This window comes from Petaurus breviceps, unplaced genomic scaffold (genome assembly GCF_028583685.1).
Source record: "Petaurus breviceps papuanus isolate PSGF00001 unplaced genomic scaffold, PetGlider_PUasm1.0 90743, whole genome shotgun sequence".
Lineage (NCBI taxonomy): Eukaryota > Metazoa > Chordata > Mammalia > Diprotodontia > Petauridae > Petaurus > Petaurus breviceps.
The window spans coordinates 4,126,728-4,146,464 of NW_027187332.1; the positions used below are offsets into that span (position 1 = coordinate 4,126,728).

Here is a 19,737-nt window from a genome sequence, read left to right on the forward strand (position 1 = left end):
GTCAACATCTGGGTTTCCACATCTGGGTTTCTCAAAGCCAGGGGACTCTCAACAACAGCTTCCCAGAATTCAGATCAAATCACAGAACACTTCTCAAAGTGATTCCCAAAACAAAGCTACACATCAGGTCTTATATAGCCTTCTCCTGGCTCAGAGAATGTAACAACCTTATTGACTCACTGGCCAATCAAGAAGTATCTACTGAAAAACAAGCCTCCCTTCCCAGGCTTCAGGTGCACTTTAGCCTAGGGGCAGGGAAGATCTTTAAAATTGCATTTCCATTACACACATGTTATGACCTTCTCATTACTAACACTGACTTTTGTGGTCTCTGTAAGTTTTTACTAGCAAGAATCTTGCTGGAGTCTTCCTTGATAGACTATTCCTTGATATGGAATATAGTCATCTAACTAAGAACCATTGTGACTTCAGAAAGGGTCAAGGAATGGTGGATATAGTATTTGCTACATGAAAATTCGAGGGGAATTTCCAGGAGCAGAAAAGAGGTCTGGACACAACATTCATTAATCTCATCAAGGCCTTTCAACCTTTTAGTCAGAAAGCTTGTAGAAATCAGAGCAGAATTTGGTGGCACAGAAAAGTTCATCTGTATTGTACTCTACTTTCATGACAGCATGTTTGCACAGATTCTAAATAATGGTTAATACTCTCATATGTCCCTGATTACCAGTGGAGTGAAGCAGGGCTATATTCTTGCTCCCAAGTTTTTTAGCATTATGCTTTTTGCAGTGTTGTCAAGTGCCTTTACTGAGGACAGAAATGGCATTAAGATCAGCAAACATATTGATGGTATATTATTTAACTTGAAAAAGCTACAATCTAAGACTAAAATGGAGGGAAGATTGTTGTGCAACTTTTTATTCACAGATGATAGTGTACTCAATGAAGTCTCTGAGGGAAAGATGCAACAAAGGATGGATCAATTCTCTGCTACTTGTGTTAATTTTGACCTGATAACACCTACTATGATTGAATCATACATATATAGAACCATTGGTTACAACAAATGGAGACAATTTGAAAGCTGTGGGTAAGTTTACTTACTTTTACATCATAATTTGTTAAAAAATAGTATTTTATTTTCCCCATTTTCATTTAAAATAGATTTTATCATTTGTTTTTTGAAACTTTGAATTCCAAATTCTCTTCCTTCCTCCCTCCATGTCACCTCATTGAGAAAGAAAGCAATTCATTATAGGTTTTGAATTTATAGTCATGCAAAATATTTCCATTTTAGTCATGTTGTGAAAAAAAAAACAGAACCCCCCCAAAAAAAATAAACCCTCAAGAAAAATAAAATAAAAACAAGTTTGTATCAATCTGTATTAAGACATCATTAGTTCTGTCTCTGGGGATGAATTTCATCTTTTCAACATAAGTCCTTCAGAGTTGTCATGGATTATCATATTGCTGAGAATAACTAAGTCATTCATAGTTGATCATAATACAATATTGTTTGTACACAGTACATTTTACTCTGTCAACTCACATAATTCTTTCCAGGTTTTAATGAGAGCATTTTACTTACCATTTTTATAGCAAAAAAGTATTACATAATATTCACATAAAACAATTTGTTCAGTCATTCCCTGATTGATGTGCATCCCCTCAATTTCCAATTCTTTGCTACTAGAAAAGAGTTCCTATAACTATTCTTGTAGACATGTTTTGTTTGTTTATTTGTTTGTTTTTGTTTAATCTCTTTTGCATATAAGTACTTAATGATATTGTTAGGTTAAATATTATACACAGATTTATAGTCCTTTAGGAATATTTGCAAATTGTTTTACAGAATGGCTGTATCAGTTCACAAATACAATAACAATTTATTAATGTCCCATTTTTTACCACTTCCCTTCTAACAGTGGTCATTTTTCTTTACTGTCCTATTAGTCAATCTCATTAAATCCATTATGATTTCTCTTTTATGTTTACCTTTTTAATACTTCTCCTTAGTCTTGTATTTGAAAACTAAATTTTCTATTCAGCTCTGGTCTTTTCATCAGGAATGCTTGAAAGTCCTCTATTTTGCTCAATATTCATTTTTCTCCCTGAAGAACTGTATTTGGTTTTGTTGTATAGGTTATTCTCCGTAGTAATCCTGGCTCCTTTTCCCTCTGGAATATCATATTCCAAGACTTCTGATACTTCAATGTAGAAGCCTATATTATCCTGAATGTGGCTTCATGGTACTTGATTTTTTTTTTTTTTTGCTTTCTTCTTGTTGTTGTTGTGACTGCTTACAATGTTTTCACAATGACCTGGAGGCTCTGGAATTTGGCTATAATATTCCTGTGAGTTTTCATTTTGGGTTCTCTTTTAGTAGGTGATCTGTGCATCCCTTCTATTTCTATTTTATGCTCTGGTGCTACAATATCAGAGCAATTTTCCCTGATAATTTCTTGAAAGTAAACATTGAGGCTCTTTTTTTTTTCTTTTGTGATAGTGGTTTTGGCGGATTCCAATTTTTTTTCTCTCTCTTGGATCTGTTTTCTGGGTCAGTTATGTTTTTCCTTTGATATATTTAAATTGTCTTGTATTTTTTTTCATTCCTTTGTTTTATTTTTTTCTTGCATCTTTACAATGTCAATAGCTTCCATTTGCTCAATTTTAAATTTTAAGAAATCATTTTCTTCAGTAAGCTTTTGTATCTCCTTTTCCTTTTTACTAATTCTACTTTTTAACCCTTCTTTCTCATTAACTTTTTGTCCTTTTTACCATTTGTAATGTTCTGTTTTTTTAAGGTATTATCAGCATTTTTGTGTCTCTTTTATCAAGCTGTTGACTCATTTTTCATTATTTTCTTGCATCACTCTCATTTCTCTTCCCAATTTTTCTTCCACCTCTCTTGACTATAAAAATTGTTTTTTTTAACTCCTCAATGAAATAAGGCCAATTTGTATTTGTCTTGGAGGCTTTGGATGTAGAAACTTTGAGTTTGATATCATCTCAGTGTCTGTTTTTATATTCCATATCACCATATTAATTTCCTGTGGTCAGATTTTTTTTTTCTGTGTTTGCTGCCTTTTCAACAGCATTTTGACTTTTCCCCAATAGTGTAGTTTTGAGCGATGTAGCCATAGGTAATGAAGTCAAGGCATACATTGCCACAGATAGCTCAGTGTTCAGTAGTCTCTGAAGAGAAAATGTGGGAAAGAAGAGGTATTAGTCTGCCTAACAGATTAAAAGTCTACAGAACCATTTTGCTGATTTTTTTATTTTATCTCTATGAATCATAGAGTATATACCAGTACTTCCTCAGGAAAGTGAATTGCTTCTATTTGGATTTTCTTAGGAAGATTCTGAAGATCACCTACCATGATGAGATACTGGACATTGAGGTCATTTCTTGAGTTTAACTGCCAAAGATTCAATCTCTACTACAGCAAGTATAACTGCAACGACAGTTCATATTGCTTGAATGTGAAACTTTACTTTGCCTGAACAACTAGTTTTATGGAGAATTCACACAAGACAAGTGCTCCCATGGAGGTCAGCAAAAGTGATATAAAGGTAGCCTCTAGGTCACTCTGCAAAACTTTGGAATAGATTTTGTTACATGGGAGATATTGGTACAGGACTTCCCATCATGACATGCTTGCATCAAAGAAGGTGTTGTGCTATAGGAAGAAAGCAGGATTGTAATAGCTCAAAAGAAAAATGATATAGTGAAATTTAGAGGTATCTTCCTTCTAAATGTTCATGTGCACTGTTTGTGCCTGACCCAAGTCAGAGCTTTTCAAGTGCATATTGTTTTGCTTGTTTGTTTCTTTGCTTTTTGGAGGGCAATTGGGGTTAAGTGACTTGCCCAAGGTCACCTGACTAGATTGTGTGTTAAGTGTCTGAGGCTGGATTTGAACTCAGGTCCTCCTGATTCCAGGGCTGTTGCTCTACTGCACCACCTAGTCGTCCCAGTGCATATTGTTTTGATCTGCCACAGTTGTACCGTAATGTAATGTTGATTCTTTTTGAGCACAAAGGACATCAAACATAACAAATACTTCCCTTGTATATAGAAAACAGCTGAAGCAAAGCATTTATAGCCTTAACATTTTTCCCCCTCTGGTTAGTTAAAAATAAATATACCATTTTAGCAGTCTTATTTGGGACTGACATATAAATTTTAAAAAATGTTAATTTGAACAATTTTAAAGCCTCAAACTGTTTGTTTCATTCAAGTCCCACTTGAATTAAATTCCAAGGCATTTTAATTTATCTCTGATAGAAAAGATTAGGCATATATAAAACCCCAGTCTTTCATATGGCACTCAGGGTTCAGCATCTACCCTAGGACTCTAGGCAAACAGGGCTTCAATCCTGGAAGTCTGATGCATAGAACCATTACATATCTTTCACTTGCCCTTACTTTGTAGCATCTCCTGGTAAACAAATAGCAGGTATAGCTTATGTTTGTTATCCCAAAAGGGGAAGCTTAGTCATGATGGATGTATAGCTCTATGCATTTCTAGTCAGGGTATATTTGTTTTATTGCAAAAATAGTATAAATTGTGAGTCAATTTTCTTTACAGTAGCCCTATTCAAGATAGCTTCAATATCTTGCTAAATAAACATACAGTGAGTAAGAATAGAATTTAAACTTGAAGCTACTCTCTTTAACTGAAAATCAAATGTTCTACATATTCTTCAATGTGGTTTCTGAATATTTAATCAGTATGAATAATTTAACTAGAAGCTAAGTCACAAAGTAATCAAGAGCCATTTTCTATCAATAGATAGTATGTAAGATAACAGTTCAAACTGTCTTGCTTGGACACGCCTGGAAATTCTAAAAGAAACAAAACTACTTTATCTTGTGATTTTTTTTTAGAAGAGCATGTTGAAGGGGGTGGGAGAAAGTATACAACATTTGTTCATCTACAGTAAGAAAAAAGGCTGACTCTAAAGCTGGAAGTGAAAAATCTTGAATCATTTTTTACTTTTGGGATAATTTTTAAGCCATGTGCCTTTCAGATAAATCTCTCAGCTGACATTTGGTGAGGATGAAAATGGAAGCAGTGTGAACAGAGCTATTTTCACAGCATTTCACACCTAGTTGAAATCTAGAGATTTTATGAGAAAGCCTTTTCTCATGAGATATATGCCCTATTTTCCTTCTTCTATTTTTCTTGTCTTCTACAATTTTAGTAAAATACTCTTAGAAAAAGATTGTTTCTAAGATATTGGTGATCTACTCTTCACCTTTAGCAATTATCAAAGCTTCTGAGAATTTGTAACATTTGTTTCAAAAATTTTATTTAAAAAAAGATTTAATTCATATTTAACCATATTGAGCTACTTTATAAATCTGTGGTAATCATAAAATATTCATGCATAATATTTTCATGCAGAAATACATTTAATGACTTAATTAATTGAAAAGTAACTTATCACTCCAAAATGAATAGTGTGGTCTCAACAATCCATGAAACAATTTTGAAATATAAATGCAAGGTCAACATCAAGGGGTTTGCAAAATGCAGCTTTTACTCTGCTACTTCAAAATTCTGGCTTTGCATTTGCATTGTTCTTTTCTTTTATTTATTTATGTATTTTTGTTTTATTGCTGGCCTACTGCCCTACCCTTTTTTGAATTTTGGGATTGAAATAACCTTGTATCGTCTGGTATGACAGTTTTATGTGTATGGATTCTGGGCTCAGTCTGGTAGGATTCATCAGATTGACTAAAATTAAATCTCTGAGACTAGGCAAAAAAAATTGAAGAAGAATATGAAGAAAGGTACCAGTAGCAATCAGAGAATATCCCTCAAGTGGACTAGAAGATATACCAAAATAATCTGGAAATATATAGATGTCCTGGTAGTATTACTGGTAGTGAATCAATTTGAGGGCTAGAGCCTAGATGAATACTATGTGATATGTAGCCTATTGAGTATTAATAACTTGTCACTGGTCAAGTACATTATTTGGATTAAATGAAAAATAAGAAAACTAGCATTCAAGGGTAAATCCATAATAGGCCATTCCAAATGAAAATAGAAAAATCAGGGGCAACAAATCCATGAGTTGGGAAATATGTCTAGGATATAAGAGTCTGGACAAACTGACAAATATTCTAGTGTAAACTTACTTTGATGATGAGTTCCTATTACTCTGCCTCTCCTCCCCTCCCAAATCTTTATCTCTTAAGTGCCTATTTGAAACACTTAACCATATATGCTATGGATATTGAGAAATCTCTTCTGAGCCTAGGTATTTACATTGATTTTGGCAGGGACTGATTACTAGAGCTGAGACATGAAATAGGTACTAGGTCATAAGATACAAGAAAAGAATCCATCCAATGGATCAAAGGTATATAATAATAATGGAAATAGCATCATGACTGACTACAAAACACCCTATATAAGTGTTTGCTGAAGCATTAGAGTGATCACATAATATGGAGTAGAGCTGTACCTAAAGGCAGATTCAATGAACCAAAGTATAGGGAATGGAAAGTTGAAAGAAGAGAACCAGGTGAATCACTATGCTGAATAAAAAGCTTGTGTAAGGCATGATGTTATTTAATTGTTGAAAATGTTATGTTCGAAGAATATTCAAAGAAAAAAAGTTACTTCAAAATACAAAACAAATGACAGGACTAAGATAAAGAAATGAATATGTTAAATAGATGAACAGTTAACTAAAGGAAAGTTTCTGAAAGCACATAATACTACTTGATATCTTCTGTCACTGAGATAGTTTACAAGGAAAGATTTCACTAAAGAAAACAATAGTTTTCTTTTATTAGTTTTTGAAATTTTAGAATAATTAAAGATATTTACAGAGGAAAAGAAAACTCACAAGTTGTAGTAGAGGTTTCATTCTGGAAAAGGAAAAGAGGTGCTACACTGATATCTCATTATATGAAGTCAGGGGGAGGGGGGGCATCGTCAAGATGGCAGAGTAGAAGCAGGACCTCTCCTGGGCTCCAGCTTCCACCTTCCCCAATCCATATAAAAGGGGACTCTAAACACACTTTGGAGCTGCAGAACCCACAATATGACACAGAGAAGCTAACCTCCAGCTTAGGACAGCCCAAAAGGCCCACAGGAATAGGCCAGCACAGTTCTCTAGGAGTCAAGCCCAGCCCCATGCCAAGGCTTTAGCCCAAGGGTAGGACTGACCAGCCACCAGCCAGAGGGACCCCATATCACCAGCAGCTGTGGTCTTTCCAGATTTGTCAACACATTAATGCAAAGGACAAAGTGATAGGTCAGTGAGGTCTGGACTTTGGGACCCAGTAAGTGGGATTGTGAGAAATAGCTGAGACACCCAGCACAGCCAGCCAGCACCACTTGGCAGTTTCAGCTCCTTTTCTGCAGAGTTTAGGGGGAGCAAGCACCACTCTGATGGGTAATCACTCTTGCTTTAACCTGGTTGAATCTGTATTGCAATCTGGGGTGGAGGTCCTGGTGTGTGTGTCCAGCCTGCCAGAGAAATGAGGAGACCTTAGAGAGCACACTCATCTGATACCTCCGGCAGCTGAGAAAACCCCAGCAGTTGGGATGAAAGCTCCCCTGTCTGGTAGCAGAGTCCTACTGTGGCAAAAAGCATAGGGGTCAAGTGACTGAGGGGAGACATGGTTTTTGTAGCAGCAAGCACCCCAGCGTCCCTAGGGTGGCTGCCAATAAACGTTCTTAGATCTGCTTTCCAAAGGAAGGCAACTCAAAATGGGTTAACAAGCTTACTTTAATTAGTCAAATATGTATCATTTACCTAGTTCAAGGGAAAAAGATTAGCACCCCGAACTTCAGAATATACAGACAGAATTATCAAGACAGAGAAACAGACAGGTTTGTAAACTTTCCAACCATTATATCCATACCAAATCAACATCTGGGTTTTTCAAAGCTGGGGTGGGGGTGCTCTCAACAACAGCTTCCCAGAGTCTCATTTGATCAAATCACAGAACACTTCTCAAAGTGAGCCCGAAAACAACACCTCAAATCAGGGTTTATATAGCCTTCTCCTGCCTCAGAGAATGTAACAACCTTCTGGACCCACTGGCCAATCAAAAGTATCTACTGAAAAACAAGCCTCCCACCCCAGACTCCAGGTGCACTTTAGCCTAGGGGCAGGGAAGACTTTAAAAATTTACATTCTCGTTACAATGGCCAGGAGAGGTAATTTAAAAATTATTGAACTACCTAAAAGCCATGATCAAAGTAACAACCTAGAAATTATTCTCCAGGAAGTTCTCAAAGAAAACTGCCCTGAAGTTTTAGAACAAGAGGGTAAAATAGAGGTTGAAAGAATCCACCAATTACCTCATGAAAAAGATCCCCAAAAGGAAACTCTTAGAAATATTATAGCCAGGTTCCCGAATTCCCAGATTAAGAAGAGAATATTACAAGCAGCCAGGAAAAATGAATTTGAATATTGTGGAAACACAATCAGGTTAACCCAGTATGTGGCAACTTCTACACTGAGGGATCAGAGGGCTTGTAATATAATATGCTGGAGGTCAAAGGAGCTGGGATTAAAAACAAGAATCACCTACCCAGCCAAAATGAGCATCATGTTTCAGGGGAAAATACGGATATTCATTGAAATAGAGGACTTTCAAGCATTCTTGCTGAAAAAACACTGTTGAATACAAAATTTGACATTCAGATACAAGAAGCAAGAGGAGCATGAGAAGGTTTGTGGTGTCCCTGAATGAATGTTTCAATACCTGGGAAAATGTCATCAGCTTAATGGTTGTGAGGACCGTGACCTACAGGCAGTGGTCATCTGTTCCTGAGACAAAGGTTGAGATTGTGATCTTAGGAATATCAAAATAGCACCTTCTTGACAGTTTCCCATACAAGAAATCTTCCCACCTTTTTGATTCTTTACCTAGAAGTAGTATCCCTTCATATACTTGGTTGTGTATGTTATTTTCTCTTGAAACTAATTAGAACTAAGGATAATTTAGTACTTCTTTGCCCTTGGGCTTCAGTCAGGAAGCTGTTATATTGGTCCTGAATGGGAAAGTTTAAAATTTCTTAGCTCATCAATTTTCTCTTGCGAGTAAGCCAGAGTTTTGGCTTTCCCCTTCCCCCTTCTTTCCCCTTTCTTCACTACTGCCACATCGGGATTAGGCCTCTTCAGGAGTCTTTTGACCTCCTGGGGCATATGGGCCTGTAACCCCATTTTTATTCATAGGTAAGTGGAATTCCTGGATTTCATTGTAATGTTCAATCTTTCTGTAGAAATGCCTTCTTTGATTAGAATTATGCAATTCCTCATCTTCAGATAGTGGACAAGTCTGAAGTTCCCTCTTTTGAAGTTTGCCATACCCTTGGCAAACTTATCAGCATTAGGCCCTTGAGTGGTTTTTGACCTCCACCCTTGCTGACTTTTTCCAAATAAGGACATGAACAATACCTGGTATCCTGCCCACCTCCCAGCCAATAGGGGATAGTGGCAGACTTCTTTGTTAATTATAAATTGGAAGAGATTTCTCACTCAGATTGTAAACCAGACTCCCAGCCAATAGGAGAATGGACAGGAGTGGGAGGGGACTTGACTGTGTTAGGGTACAAATTCTTGTTGCATCTTTGTAACACACTTCCTCTCCCTGATTCCCCATGGAAAAGACCGTCCTCTTCCCATTTAGGGAGAGAATAAAAATTACCTGTTTTTATCCTGAGAAACCTCCATGTTCTTGATTAAATTTTGAATGGAGTTTTTCACCACACAGAGTCCCAAACTGCTTCTTCCTCTCATAGCAAAATGTCTCTAACCAGGGCAAGTCCTTCTTCACATAATTTTTTGTTGGAATACTTTATCACCTCCTGCTGTTTTCAATCTGAGATTTCATACCTTGGATAACTAAGCAAATGGGTATTTTGTGTTGTCATCTGCCTGCCTATAACTCTAAACATGTATAAAATAAGGTCCTTACATTTTTCAAAATGTTATGGAAATAGTTAATTGATATATGTTGATTCATGAAAAAATGATTGGTAATGTTTTCATTAAAAAAACAAAGAAATATGAAGTCTCTTGCCTTAGCTAGATAATGTGAACTACCTGATTAGGACCTTCTGACAGAAGAATAGTGGCAGGCCTGAGGGCTGAGTTTGCAAGCTGATACTGAGTTGTCAATGTACATGGGATAGTGGTAACTTAGATCCTGTGTTTTCTAGTAAGAAGGAAAGATGATTATTTGGGATTTTATTTTATTTAAGATGAGTTCAAAAGTTGAGTAAGGAAAGGAGTATAACAAATAACTAGAAACATCAAGTCGAGGGGAACTCCTTTAATCTGAAATCACTCGAATTTTGAATAGGGAGAAAATGAATTATGGTGGAAAGAGCCCTAGGTTTGCAGTTAGAATGTTGACATTTAAGGTTGACATGGCACTTAACCAGTCTAAATTTTACTTTTCTCATCAACTTGAATGAATTGTTTAAATGACATGACTTTTATGATTGCTTAAAGTCTAAAAGTCCATTAATCTGTGACCCTATAGATCACTGAGTGGCATTATTGCAAAAGACCTTAGCAGCAATCCAGTACAATTTATAATCAAAAGCAGTCTCCATTTTAATGTACCCTACAAGAAGCCATCCACTTTGCCTGAAGAACTCTGATTAAAGGAAACATTATTCACCAAGGTTGTAAATTCTATTTTTGGATAGCTCTAATAATCAAGAATTTCCCCACACAACATGAAGGCCAAATTTGAAATCCAAGTCTTCTGGTCTAATTTTATTTCTTTTTTTTTTCACTGTAGTCTAACAGAACAGTTATTAGCTGATTTACTTTTATCGGAAAAAAAAAAATTCTGGATTCTTAGGTAACTGAAGATTTCCATGATGCCGCCTGTGACCAGAATACGATCAATTTCCCTAACTATTTATCAATTTGCTTTTTCCAGATGTCCCACATTATCCCCTCTATTTATCTTCACCCAGGTGGCATTTTCTACTTATTCTTCCTAGTCTGAATTTGTGAGTAATTGTAACATGAATAAGCCATGTTCAACATGATTAATCTTTAAACACTTTTTTTCCAAATGCTTTATTAACTTCTGATTTACAGCATTCATTTCCACCAGATTTTTAATTACAAATTTTTTCCCCGTTTTCCCCCTACCCAATACCCCAAAATAGCAGTCCTACAGTATATATTGTCCTCCAATCTGCTCTCTCCCATATTTCTTCCATATACATTTGAACTTTTCCAGTGGATCTCTATGCCTTAGTGCCTGAATATCTTCTTTCCCAATTACATGTAAAATTGTATTAATAATGGTATCTACATATATTTTTAAATTAAATTTAAACATTTGATGTTAAAACTTTGAATTACAGATTCATTCCCTTCATCCCTTGTCACCCACCCTCACTGGGAAGATAAGCAGTTCAGTATAGGATGTACATGTGTGCCTAATGTAAAACAATAATATAGTAGATATATTGTAAAAGACTGAGTATATTTCCCTCCCACCTATCCCACCTCCCACTTGTTCTATTTCCTACTTTGATCCCTTCCCTTTTCAAAAGTGAGTGTTCCAACTTCCCTCCCCCCGAGCCTGCCCTCCCTTCCATCATCTCCCCTCTTATCCCCTTGCCCACTACTCTTCTGTAGGGTGAGATACCCTATTTAGTGTGTATATCATACCCTCCCCCAGCCAAATTCATGGAGAATAAGGTTGACCCCTTCCCTTTTACCTTCCTGTTTTTCCCCTCTATTGTAACAGTTTTCCCTTGCCTCTTCTATAAGAGATAGTTTATCCCATTCTGTCTCTCCCCATATACTCTCACTATATCTATATTCCTCCCTCATCTCTTAATTTCCCTTTTAAGTATTATCCCTTCCTGTTAAATTGGTCCTTTGCCATCTATGTATACCTCTAAGTATATTTACACACATTCACATATGTTTTCATATGCCAATATACCCTTATAATAGACATATATAGACACACACATACATGTGTGTGTATACACACATAGATATGTGTGAGTGTTCCCTTAAAATACTGAGAAAAGTTTCATAAGTTATAATTATTGTTTTTACATGTAGGAATGTTAATACTTCAAATTTGATAAATTCCTTATGATTTCTTTTCCTTGTTTACATTCTCTTGCTTCTTGTCTCTGAATGTCAAGTTTTCTGTTCAACTCTGTTTTTTTCAGCAAGAATGCTTGAGAGTCCTCTCTTTTCCTGAATCACCATATTTTCCCCTGAAACATGATAATCAGTTTTGCTGGGTAGGTGACTCTTAGTTTTAACCCCAGCTCCTTTGACCTCCAGAATATCATATCCCAAGCCCTTTGATCCCTCAGTGTAAAATCTGCCAGATGCTAGGTTATCCTGATTGTTTTTCCACAATATTAAAATTGTTTCTTCCTGGCTGCTTGTAATATTCTCTCCTTAATCTGAGAAATCTGGAAAATGGCTATAATATTCCTAGAAGTTTTCTTTTGGGGTTCTTTTTCAATAGGTTATGGGTGGATTCTTTCAACATGTATTTTGCCCTCTGGTTCTAAAACATCAGGGCAGATTTCTTTTAGAACTTCCTTGAGGATGATTTCTAGGTTCTTATTTTGATCACTGCTTTCATGTAGTCCAATAATTTTTAAATTCTCTCTCCTGGATCTATTTTCCAGTTTAGTGGTTTTGGCCATGAGATATTACACTTTGCCTTCCTTTATTTCATTTGTTTGAATCTGTTTAACAGCATCTTGATTTCTCATAAAGTCATTAGCTTCCATTTGCTGCAATCTAATTCTGAAGCAATGATTCTCCTCATTGAGCTTTTGAGATTCTTTTTTCCATCTGGCAAATATGACTTTTTAAGGCATTTTTCTCCTTATTGCCTTTTTGAGACTTTTTTTTTTTGCCATTTTAGTCAGTCTATTTTTTAAAGTGTTATTTTCCTCAGTCAGACTGTTGACTCTCATTTGATAATTTTCCTGCATTGTTTTCATTTCTCTTCCCAATTTTTCCTCCACTTCTCTTATCTGCTTTTAAGGTCCTCTATGGACTTTAACAATCTCATAATTTCCTTTGAAGTTTTGGTGCAGGAGTTCTGACTTCACTGTCTTCCTCCTGTTTCATGCTTTGCTCCCTTTTGTCCCCAAAGTAGGAGTGTAATGTTGAAATCTTCTGTCTGCTTTGTTTCCTATTCCTGGTCATATCGCACCTCAGTCATTTGACCCCTGTCCTTTTTGCCACAGTTGGACTCTGCCACCAGACAGAGGAGCTTTAGTCCTAAATTCTGGCGTTTTCTCAGCTTCAGGAGGTATTAGATGTGTGCGCTCTCTGAAGGCTCCACAAACTCTGGCAAGGTGGATGTACACCCTAAGACCTCCACTGTAGAATGCAATCCAGGTCTAACAGGTTAAAGCAAGAGAGATTACCCCTCAGAGTGGTGCTTGGTCCCCCTACACTGTGAAGGCCAGGAGCTGAAGCCACCGCTTGGTGCTGTCTGGCTGTGGCGGGATCTCAATGGCTTCTGGCCCTGGGGGCAAAAGCTGTGCACCCCCACTTACTGGGTCCCAAAGTCCAGACTGCACTGTCCTCTCAGTTTGTCCTTGGCATCTATGTGTTGATAATTCTGGAAAAGGCCACAGCTGCTGCTGATCTGGATCCCTTCCTGCCATCGGCTGGTTAGGCCTGCCCTGGGGCTAAAGTCTTGGGGCTAGGCTCAGCTCCCAGAGCTCTGTGCTGGCCGATTCCTGATGGCCTGTTCCGCTGTCCTCAGTGGGAGGTTAGCTTCTCTGTGTCATTTTGTGGGTTCTGCCGCTCCAAAGTTTGCTTAGAGTCCCCTTTTTACATGGATTGAGGAAGGTGGAAGCTGGAGCAGCAGGGAGGTCCTGCTTCTACCCTTCCATCTTGTCTCTGCCAATCTTTAAACACTTGGTGACATTTGCCATGTCGGTTCTGAGTATTCTCTGCCCCAGGCTCCTAATTTGTTTCAAAAGAGCTTCATTCAACATATAATAATTGTTCTTTATAATCTTGGTAACCTTTCCATGTATGCTTTAGATTGCCACTGTTATTTGTTAACTTCTCTACTGAGAATGGAACCAATACTTCAGGTGTTCCACTCGGGCAGAAAATAGAAAGATGATCAATTATCCCTTTTTGGAAACTATTACTTTTTTTTTAAAGCAATTGGGTTTAAGTAAGTTGCTCAAGGTTACACAGCCAGGTGTTTCTGAGTGAGTGCTAAGATTCTGAGTCTGGATTCGATCCCCAGATCATCCTGACACTGGGGCCAGTGTTCTTACTTGCTGTGCTACAGGGCCCCCCTTGCTATTACTTTCTTAATCAGTATATGATTACTCAAACTTTACTTTTTGCCCTTAAACATTTTAACTTTTCAGATGTATTTAATTAAATTTTATACTCTTAATTAACAGAAACATTATTTTCTCTTCTCATCCACATAATTCAGAAAAAGAAAAAAAGAAATCAAGTTCATTGTACCACATACAATGACAAATAAAATTAATTTCTGCATTGGTCACATAATATAAAAAGGCATATACAAACTCATTTGTGTGTACATGTATATGCATGTATGCATGCCTATATGTTTACATTTATGTTTGTCTCCACCTGTACCCTGAGTACATTTTAATGCAATGGAATCGTGTTTGCTGAATATTTTTTTTTATTCTGCATTCTTTTTCTATAAATTTTCTTCCTTATTCTGATTACTACATTGATCAAAAGTCTTTCCTGCTTTCTTGATACTGTTTTCTTCCTCATTTCTTATGAAAATAGCATTTCATTTAATATATATACCATAACTTTTCAGTCATTCCACAATTAATCAATAGCAGCAAAATTTTAAGATCTTTATTACTACAAAAAGTACTGTTACAACTTTTGCTTTCATATATATGTGTATATATATTTCTATATTTTCTTTTTCTTTGATCTTTTTAGGTTATCATAGTAGTACTAATAATGTTGAATGATGTATTTATAGACTTGCATCCATATGGCTAGATAGCCCCCATATATATGGAATTTCACTCTAATTTCAAATATACATGTCAAGTTGATTTTTTATATATTAAGTATAAGATCTTTTATTAATTACTTTATGAGTCCTGGGCTAGGTGGGGTCAGTTCTGTGGTAGTTTGGGTTCAATGCTGGAATGATATGAGATAGTATTAGGTCATTAAGTAACTTACAAAAGATTTACTTTGCCAAATTAAGAGGAAAATGTTCAAGAAGATATCCATCAAGAACACCATATGTTAGCTCAACAGAGCAAAGCTCCCTTGATTCCTAATTCCTCATGGTGATTTGTTAGCTAAGTATCAAAAAGCAATTGGATCTCTAAGTGACTCATTTGTACTCAGCAACCAGGAAGTAATTCTTATGGCCTATCATTAGTTCACTAAGTCAATTAAGTCTCATGTTTGTATTAAAAACCTTTTTTACTGGATAGATGTTAGGTCCAAAAAATTGGACCTAACTTTCATGGGAGTACATGTATTAATGTGTATAGGGTTGTTACAATATTTATTTCATCATAACCCTTGTGTAAGAGCAAGTACCCTAGCATGCCCAGGGTGGCTGCCAAAACAGTTTCTTAGATCTTTTTTTGTATAGGAAAGCAACTCAAAATAGGTAAACAGTATTGGTTTAGTCAAACATATGTCATTTACCTAGCTCAGGAGAAAAATCAGTACCTTGAACTTCAGAGAATATAAAGAAGTTACAAGCAAAAGTTACAGACAGACAGATAAATAGATCAGCAGACAGGCTTCCAACAGTCTGACCAACACATCCATACCTAGTCAGTTACCAGAGAGGGAAGCATCAACATCTAGGTTTTCAAACCTGGGGGGTTAAGAGGGTTGTGACATTCTCTGAGCCAGGAGAAGATTATACGTACCCTGATATGAGGCTTTGCTTTGGGGCTCACTTTGAGCAGAGTTGCATGATTTGACCAGACAAGACTCTGGGCAGCTGTTGAAATGAATCTGCAATGCTGAAGACCATGTATTTTTCAAAATATCTAATCATAGAGTGATAAGTTTTTGTCAAGAAATGTACTTTAGGAGCTACTGTTGCGTATTCTCCTGGAAGAAATAGTTCAAGTTTTCTTCAAATTTTTACTATGTTATTTATTTTTAGTTTTAAACTTTCACTTCCACAAGATTTTGCATTCTAAATTTTCTTTCTATCTCTCTTCCCTCCTCCAACCATTTCCTTACCTCCCCACTCACCATCATTGAGAAGGCAAACAATTTGATATAGGTTACATGTGTTATTGTGCAAAACAAATCCATAATAGTCATATTGTGAAAGACTAACTCTATTTCCCTCCATTCTATCCAGCCCTCTATTTATTCTATTCTCTCTCACTCATCTTTATCTTGTCCCTTCTAAAAAATCTTTGCTTCTGATTAGAATCTCGTCCAATCTGCTCTACTTTCTATTATACACCTCCTAACTTATCTTCTTCCCCTCTACATTCCTATAGGGTAAGCTACCAAGTTGAGTATGTATGTGAGTCCCTGTAATAAGAATGTAAATTTTAAAGATCTTCCCTGACCCTAGGCTAATGTGCACCTGAAGCCTGGGGTGGGGGAGGCTTGTTTTTCAGTAGATACTTCTTCATTGACCAGAGTCAATAAGGTTGTTACATTCTCTGAGCCAAGAGAAGGCTATATAAGCCCTGATGTGAGGCTTTGTTTTGGGACTCACTTTGAGAAGTGTTCTGTGATTTGATCTGAATTCTGGGAAGCCGTTGTTGAGAGTCCCCCGGCTTTGAAAAACCCAGAATGTGGAAACCCAGATGTTGACTGGGTATGAATGTAATGGTTGGACAGTTTGGAAATCTGTCTACTTGATGTTTCTGTCTTGATAATTATGCCTGTATACTTTGAGGTTCAGGGTGCTGACCTTTTCTCCTGAACAAGGTAAACGATATATGTCTGACTGATTAAAGTAAGCTTGTTAACCCATTTTGAGTTGCTTTCCTTTAACAAAGCAGATCCAAGAACCTGTATGGGCAGCAAACCCTGAGGATGCACTTGGGGTGCTTGCTGCTACAAAATGGTGTCATGAACAGGATATGCAGAGTAAAAGGAAAGTATGGGGACTGGGATAATTGTTTGTTTCCCAGTTGTGGTAGCTGTGATTCTGTGGAGCTGTGGAGCCGGAGAGAAGAATGGCCTGCATGCTGACTTCGCTGAGCTGAGAGCAGGAATGGTGAGCTGCCTGCATCGGGACCTGGGCAGAAGCCAGGAGCGGCTGCCGCTTGCGGGAGGAGAAGGAGCCCAGGAGTTCGGAATTCAGCCACAGGAAAAGATAAGAACTGAGCAGCAAAGTAGGGGCACTGAATGTGTTTCCTGGCTGCATCCCACAGTTTGGGACCCAGGGGGAGGATGGACTTGTGACTATGGTGGGTGGGATGAAGTGCCTTGGATCCCCAGGGACCCCACTTTGTTGGTTTTGTTGCCCAGCCCCCTCTCTGTACTTGGAAGCAGAGGCTGGAGCTGTGTGAGGGGAAGGACACTCCCCGCCCCCCAGAACTTTATTTGAACTCTTGTTTTGAACTGAAGTGATAATGCTATGTACTTGGTGTTTGTTTAAGGCCCAGTGGCCACTTTGGTAACTTTAGTTCTGTACTTTGAAAATGTGACCTAAGAGATGTTTAATGCTAATTCAAAAGTAAATTGTCTATGCTATGGGCATGAAAGATCTTGGGGCCGAATGTAATAAGAATGTAAATTTTAAAGATCTTCCCTGCCCCTAGGCTAATGTGCACCTGAAGCCTGGGGTGGGGGAGGCTTGTTTTTCAGTAGATACTTCTTCATTGGCCAGTGAGTCAATAAGGTTGTTACATTCTCTGAGCCAGGAGAAGGCTATATAAGCCCTGATGTGAGGCTTTGTTTTGGGACTCACTTTGAGAAGTGTTCTGTGATTTGATCTGAATTCTGGGAAGCCATTGTTGAGAGTCCCCTGGCTTTGAAAAACCCAGAATGTGAAAACCCAGATGTTGACTGGGTATGGATGTAATGGTTGGACAGTTTGGAAATCTGTCTGCTTGATGTTTCTGTCTTTGTAATTATGCCTGTATACTTTGAGGTTCAGGGTGCTGACCTTTTCTCCTGAACAGGGTAAACGATATATGTCTGACTGATTAAAGTAAGCTTGTTAACCCATTTTGAGTTGCTTTCCTTTAACAAAGCAGATCCAAGAACCTGTATGGGCAGCAAACCCTGAGGACGCGCTTGGGGTGCTTGCTGCTACAGTCCCTCCTTAAGCCAAATCCAATGAGAGGAAGTTTAACTATTTCCCTTTCACCTGCCTGCTCTTTACCTCCATTGTAATTGCTTTTTCTTGCTTCTTTAATGTGAGGAAATCTACCCTACTCTATCTCTCCCTTTCTCTTTATCCCAATATATTCCTCTGTCCCTGCTTAATTTTATTTTGTAGATATAATTCTTTCATATCCAACTCACCCTGTGCCCTCTGTCTCTATAATATAACAAAATTAAATACAATAAAATATAATACAACACAACACATTATACAGTAAAATACAATGTAACATAATGTATTGTAATATGTTGTAATATAATATCCTGTAATACAGTGTATGAGCAGCTTTCCAGAATAATGGTACTGTAAATAGCTTTTAAGTTTCTGGTTACACAACATAGTGAACACTTGATTGATTCCCTAACAAATCAAAGTGAAACATTCACAGAAAAATCACAATATAGTATTCACAACAACTTATCATTAAAATGGCAACATAGTTTTCACCAAAGAGGTCACAATACTTAGAATAAAGAATAATCATCTCAAATTACAATAGTCAAAGTCTTCCACTCATGGGACACACTAAATTAACTCAACAAGTCACTTATTCAGCAATCAATTACCAAGTATCATTAATCACTAAATACAATCATTAGATAATACACAATCTCTACACCTCTAGGTCACTAGTAAACTACAATTTCATTGTTACTCAGTACACATGGAGAGGTCTTTTATTCTTAACTTGGAACTCATTCTCAGATTCCATAGGTTCCCAGATTCCAGTGTCCCAGATTCTACCTGGATACACCAGACTATCACCTGTGCTCAATGGCAGACAGCCCCCAGTTCCCTGTACAGATCTATGGGTAGGTCCTGCTTCACACTGAAGTTCACAGGGTCTAATACATCACAAATCCTTCAACATTCCTCTTCCTGGGAATTCAAGGCTCAACCAAGCCATAAACAAAGTCCCCACATCCTGTTCATGCTGGTTTAGTCTTCTGCAGCTCATTCAAAAAATCAGAATTACCTTATCCAGCCTGGGAGGAGGGGACTCCTGAGCTCTTGGCCTCCTGGTCTCCTGGCTTCCTGGGCTCCTGGGCTCCTGGGTTTCTGTTCAGGAGAAGCTCTACCACCACAATTTCTTAGGAAATTCTGGCTCTGTTCTCTGTTCTCTCTTTTGTAGCTGCTCTTGCTTGAAGATGCTGGTCCCAAGAAATTCTTACTGTGCTTCTTTGGGGCATTAGCTACTTCCTGTTTCAGACAACCCCTTCATGTTACTTCAGGAAAAGGTGTTCATACCTTCTGTTTCTTTCACATAGGTTTGCTTAGTTGCTAAGTGCTCAGTAACTGCCAATACAAAAAGGGGTCTTAAAATTACCATTACATATAGTTAACATAATATAATGTAATATAATAAACATAACAAAATATAACTTAATATAGTATACTATAATATTGGAGAAGAGAAG

At 37.3% G+C, this 19,737-nt stretch overlaps 1 long non-coding RNA gene and 1 pseudogene across 1 annotated transcript; one reads left to right on the forward strand and one right to left on the reverse strand.

Moving 5' to 3' along the window:
* The window catches only part of LOC138145717 (mitochondrial import inner membrane translocase subunit Tim9 pseudogene), a 75,196-nt pseudogene extending 61,571 nt beyond the window's left edge, over positions 1 to 13,625 (reverse strand).
* Positions 13,626 to 16,670: 3,045 nt separating this feature from the next.
* Positions 16,671 to 18,158, forward strand: LOC138145635 (uncharacterized). Its single transcript, XR_011164274.1, has 2 exons — positions 16,671 to 16,911; positions 17,118 to 18,158. It is a non-coding gene; the product is annotated as an uncharacterized lncRNA (long non-coding RNA).
* Positions 18,159 to 19,737: the final 1,579 nt, after the last annotated feature.